This window comes from Piliocolobus tephrosceles, chromosome 18 (assembly GCF_002776525.5).
Source record: "Piliocolobus tephrosceles isolate RC106 chromosome 18, ASM277652v3, whole genome shotgun sequence".
NCBI lineage: Eukaryota > Metazoa > Chordata > Mammalia > Primates > Cercopithecidae > Piliocolobus > Piliocolobus tephrosceles.
This window is the reverse complement of record NC_045451.1, coordinates 50,269,820-50,275,669: the sequence shown is the minus strand read 5'-3', so window position 1 is coordinate 50,275,669 and position 5,850 is coordinate 50,269,820.

The window sequence follows — 5,850 nt, the reverse complement described above, 5'->3', positions numbered from 1 at the left end:
GTCAGGAGTTCAAGACCAACCTGGCCAACATGGTGAAACCCGTCTCTACTAAAAATGCAAAAATTAGCTGTGCGTGGTGGCAGGTGCCTGTAATCCAGCTACTCAGGAGGCTGAGGCAGGAGAATGGCTTGAGCCCAGGAGGCGGAGGTTGCAGTGAGCCAAGATTGTGCCACTACAGTCCAGTCTGAGGGGCAGGAGTAAGACCCTATCTCAAAACCAAACAAACAAAAAAACTGAAGAATTTGCAAGAGCACTTAAATAGAGAGATATACCTTATTTATGGACTCAGCACTGTAAACATGGCAGTTCTTTCCAAATTAACCTGTAATTTAACGTTAAGGTTAAGAATATAAACAATTACAAAAGGGACACACTTCCAAGTTTGCTAGGAACAAGCAAAGCCTGCTGTCCACAGTTTTTTGTTTTTTTTTTTTTGAGATGGAGTCTGTCTCTGTTGCCCAGACTGGGGTGCCGTGGCACAATCTTGGCTCACTGCAACCTCCGCTTCCTGGGTTCAAGCAATTCTCCTGCCTCAGCCTCCCTAGTAGCTGGGATCACAGGTGCCCGCCACCATGCCCCAGCTACTTTTTGTAGTTTTGGTAGAGACGGGGTTTCACCATGTTGGCAGGTTAGTCTCGAACTTCTGACCTCAGGTGATCTGCCAGCCTCGGACTCCAAAAGTGCTGGGATTAAAGGTGTGAGCCACCACGCCCGGCCTGATTTTTGTGTTCTTCAGTAACATCTCTTTTTAGTTAACAATGTCTTGGAAAAATTAGAAGAAGGTCAATATTGTGTAGGGGTTAAGTTCATTAACATTTAGAGTCAGAATTCCTGGCTTCAACTCAGCTGTTTTTTTATCATAAATGTAATCTGAGGCAAGTTTTTGGACTGTCGGCCGGGCGCGGTGGCTCAAGCCTGTAATCCCAGCACTTTGGGAGGCCGAGACGGGCGGATCACGAGGTCAGGAGATCGAGACCATCCTGGCTAACATGGTGAAACCCCGTCTCTACTAAAAAATACAAAAAACTAGACGGACGAGGTGGCGGGTGCCTGTAGTCCCAGCTACTCGGGAGGCTGAGGCAGGAGAATGGCGTAAACCTGGGAGGCAGAGCTTGCAGTGAGCGAGATCCGGCCACTGCACTCCAGCCTGGGCCACAGAGCAAGACTCCGTCTCGAAAAAAAAAAAAAAGTTTTTGGACTGTCTGTACCTGTTTCTCTGGAAACAGCAGGATGATAATATTAGTTACCTATTTCATAGAGTTATTATGATGATTAAATGAGTTAACACATATAAAGCACTTGGAATAATACCTGATACATAGTTAAGTGCTATCAAAAGTTTTGTTTGTTAGGCTAAGCGCTGTGGCCCATGCCTGTATTCCTAGCACTTTGAGAGGCTCGGACAAGAGGATTGCTTGAGCCCAGGAGTTTGAGACCAGCCTAGGCAACATAGTGAGACCTCGTCTCTACTAAAAATAAAAAACTTAGCCAGGCATGGTGGTGGGCACCTCTAGTCCTACCTACCTGAAGGCTGAGGTGGGAGGATTGCTTGAGCCCAGGAGGTTGAAGCTGCAGTGAGCAATGAGCCACTGCACTCCAGACTGGATGACAGAGGAAGATCCAGTCCCCACTACCCCCCACCAAAAGTTATTTTTAACTGCTGCATTTAATATTTATATTTTAAATATATTACACTGTAACATATTTAATTATCCCTCTAATAAACAGAAATTTTGTTGCTTGCATATTTTTGGTACCATAGACAGTGTTTCAAAGAACAACAGGCCGAGGGTAGTGGCTCACGTCTGTAATCCCAGCACTTTGGGAGGCTGAGGAGGGGCTGGATCACCTAAGGTCAGGAGTTCGAGACCAGCCTGGCCAACATGGTGAAACCTTGTCGCTAATAAAAATACAAAAAAAATTAGCCAGGTGTGGTGGCAGGTGCCCGTGATCCCAGGTACTCGGGAGGCTGAGGCAGGAGAATCACTTGAATCCAGGAGGTAGAGGTTGCAGTGAGCCGAGATCACGCCACTGCACTCCAGACTGGGCAACAGAGTGAGATTCCATCTCAAAAAAGGAAAAAAAAAAAAAAAGGACAATATTTCTGTTTCAACCTCCTTGTGCACATGTTTGTCTATGCATTGGTTCAAGAAGTAGAATCATTGAGTTAAAGGGTACATGTATGCTAAAAGTTATTATTAGGTTAGGCGCGGTGACTCACATCTATAATCCCAGAACTTTGGGAGGCCGAGGTGGGTGGATCACGAGGTCAAGAGATCGAGACCATCCTGGCCAACATGGTGAAACTCTGTCTCTACTAAAAATACAAAAATTAGCCGGGCATGGTGGTGCACACCTGTAGTCCCAGCTACTCGGGAGGCTGAGGCAGGAGAATCGCTTGAACCAGGGAGGTGGAGGTTGCGGTGAGCTGAGATTGCGCCACTGTACTCCAGCCTGGCGGCAGAACGAGACTCCATTTCAAGGAGAGAAAAAAAGTTTTTATTATTTTTTTTTTTTTTTTTTTTTTTTTACTTTAAGTTCTGGGATACATGTGCTGAACGTGCAAATTTGTTACACAGTTATACATGTGCCGTGGTGGTTTGCTGCACCTATGAACCCGTCATCTAGGTTTTAAGCCCCGCATGCATTAAGTTTGTCCTAATGCTCTCTCTCCCCTTTCCCCCAAGCCCTCTATTTTTTTGTTTGTTTGTTTGTTTGTTTTTGAGATAGAGTCTTGCTATTTTGCTCAGGCTGGTCTCAAACTCCTGGGCTCAAGCAATTCTGAAGGTGAGGGCAAACCTGACGCTGATGTCACTTGCTTTCAGCTGTTTTTTTTTTTTTTTTCCTAAAGAAAGGGCCCCCTCAGCCTTACTATAAATAACATCTCTGATGTGTGGGTCACAAAGGTAACGGTTGCCTAAGTTGTTTTTCAGGAACATAGAATCAGCTTTGGTTCAGCTTAAACCAGGTGAGACCACTGATCCTTCAACTGGGCCTGCGCGCATGTGTGATGGGTGACCTTTTGACATCAGAGGGCTGAGAGCTCCACCTCAGATCATGCTAATGCTGCCACGTTTTTCTCCTTCTCTTTCTTTCTTTTCTCTTTCTTTCTTTCTTCCTTCCTTCTTTTCTTCCTTCCTTCCTTCCTTTCTTTCTCCTTCCTTCCTTCCTCTCTCCTTCCTCCTTCTTTCCTTCCTTCTCTCCCTCCCTCTCTCTCTCGATTTCTTTCTTTCTCTTTCTCTCTTTCTCTTTCTCTCTCTTTCTCTCTCTCTTTCCTTCTTTCTTTCCTTCCTCCCTTCCTTCCTCCCTTCCTTCCTTCCTTCCTTCCTTCCTTCCTTCCTTTCTTTCTTTCTTTCTTCTTTCTCTTTTTTGTAAAGACAGGATCACCCAGGCTGGAGTACAGTGTTGTGATCATAGCTCACTGCAGCCTTCAACTCCTGGGCTCAGGTCATCCTCCCGCCTCAGCCTCCCATAGTGCTGGGATTACAGGCCTGAGCCACTGTGCCCGGCCAATGCTGCCATTTTTTGAACATATGTCCTATGAAGAACCAAAAATCTAGACTACACTTTTACAGAACACTGATTACCTCACTTTTCCTTATGCCTAATTATCTTTCCCCACGCCTTACACCACCCAGCTCTTCTATCCCATAAATACCCCTAAACTCCATCTTTGGGGAGGCAGATGTGAGACCTGTTCTCCCATCTCCTTGCTCGGCGGCCCACATAAATAAATTCTTTCTCTGCTACAAAACTCATTATATTCATGGTTGGCTTACTGTGGTGTGGGCAAAACAGGCCCAGTTTTGTAACTGCCCAAAGGGTTCGCCCTGCTCTCTGCCTAGACAGAGCCGATTCATCAGGACAGGGGATTTGCAACAGAGAAAGAGTAATTCATGCAGAGCCAGCTGTACAAGAGACCAGAGTTTTATTACTCAAATCAGTCTCCCTGGGGAGCAGAATTTTTAAGGACAGTTTGACAGCAGAGAGGGGAGGCCAGTGAGCCGGAAGTGCTGATTAGTCAGAGATGAAATCATAGGGAGTCGAAGCTGTCTTTTTGCACTCAGTCAGTTCCTGGGTGGGGCCACAAGATCAGGTGAGCCAGTTTATTGATCTGAGTGGTGCCAGCTGATCCATCAAGTGCAGGGTCTGGAAAATATCTCAAGCACTCATCTGAGGAGCAGTTTAGGGAGGGTTAGAATCTTGTAGCTTCTAGCTGCATGACTCCTAAACCATAATTTCTAAACTTGTGGCTAATGTTAGTCCTACAAAGGCAGTCTAGTCCCCAGGTAAGGAGATCTGCTTTGGAAATGGGCTGTTATTGTCTTTGTTTTAAACTATAAACTAAGTTTCTCCCAAAGTTAGCTCAGCCTATGCCCAGGAAATGAACGAGGACAACTTGGAGGTTAGAAGCAAGATGGAGTCAATTAAGTTAGATCTCTTTCACTGTCTCAGTCATAATTTCACAAAAGCAATTTCAGTTCAGTAACACTCTCACCTTAGCCATCTGAGCAGCTGGGATTACAGGCACATACCACTATGCCTGGCTAAAATTATTAATTTTTATTTATTAATATTTAACTTGGCACTGCATACAAACGGTACAAATTTCAAGATGCACAAAAGATCATACGGCAAAAGTCTTTTTTTCATTCCTGTTTCCCAGGAACCAGTTCCCCTCCCTAGCAACAACCACAGTTACTCACTTCTTGTGTATCTTTTCAAAAAGTCAATGTGCATAAACAGTATATATACATATTGTGTATCTACATATGTTATACATACACATAAACACTTGTACCTATGTGTGTGCACATGTATAGTCTTTCAAAAAATCAATGATAGTGTACAATAAATACAGTTGTATACTTTGCTTTTTTCACTTAATAATACATCTCAGAGGGGTTTCTCTAGGACAGTTATAAAGCTGCCTTGCTTTTTAATGGCTGCATAGTATTCCATTGTATGGAGATGCCTTTATTTATTTGTTTGTTTATTTTTGAGACAGTCTCACTCTGTCGCCGGGCTGGTGTGCAGGGGCGCAATCTCGGCTCACGGCAATCTGGAGATAGCGATAATTTATTTAACCAGTCACCTACTGGTGAATATTTAAAATGTTTCTAGCTGGCTGCTCATGAGTGTCATCCAAGTGCTTTGTGAGGTTAAGGCAGGAGGATCACTTGAGCCCAGAAGTTCAAAACCAGCTTGTGCAACATAGCAAGACTCTGTCTCTACAAAAAACTCATTTATAAATTACCTGAGCATGGTGGTATGTGCCCGTTGTCCCAGCTACTCAAGGGGCTGAAGTAGGAGGATCGCTTCAGCCCAGGAAGTCAAGGCTGCAGTGATGTGTGAGCCACTGCTTTCCAGACTGGGTGACAGAATTAGACAATGTCTCAAAATAAAATAAACACAGAAATGAATAAATAAATAAAATATCTCAAAAATAAAGTGTTTCTAATATTTTGCTATAACAAACAACACTACAGTAAATATCCATGTATTATCTGTCTACGTACTTTTTTTTATTTTATGAAATACTTTCTAATGGACCTAAAAATGGTGGGCCAAACATTTTTAACATTGTTTTATCTATTTGTTGAGTGAATTTATCATACTTTACAAAACATTTCTCTATGATGAACATTCAGGTTTCCTAATAGTTTTGTTGATAAATAAACTTCAAAGAATATAGGAATGTTTTTCTCATTTCTTCAACACTGCTTGAAATTATAAACTAATTTCTTTTCATCCCTTCCATGGAAATAAATAAGTGAAGTACATATTTTCCTAGATGTTTTAAAGAGCTGTAGCTTTGCTTTTTTTGGGTTGGTTGGGAGATACATTAGT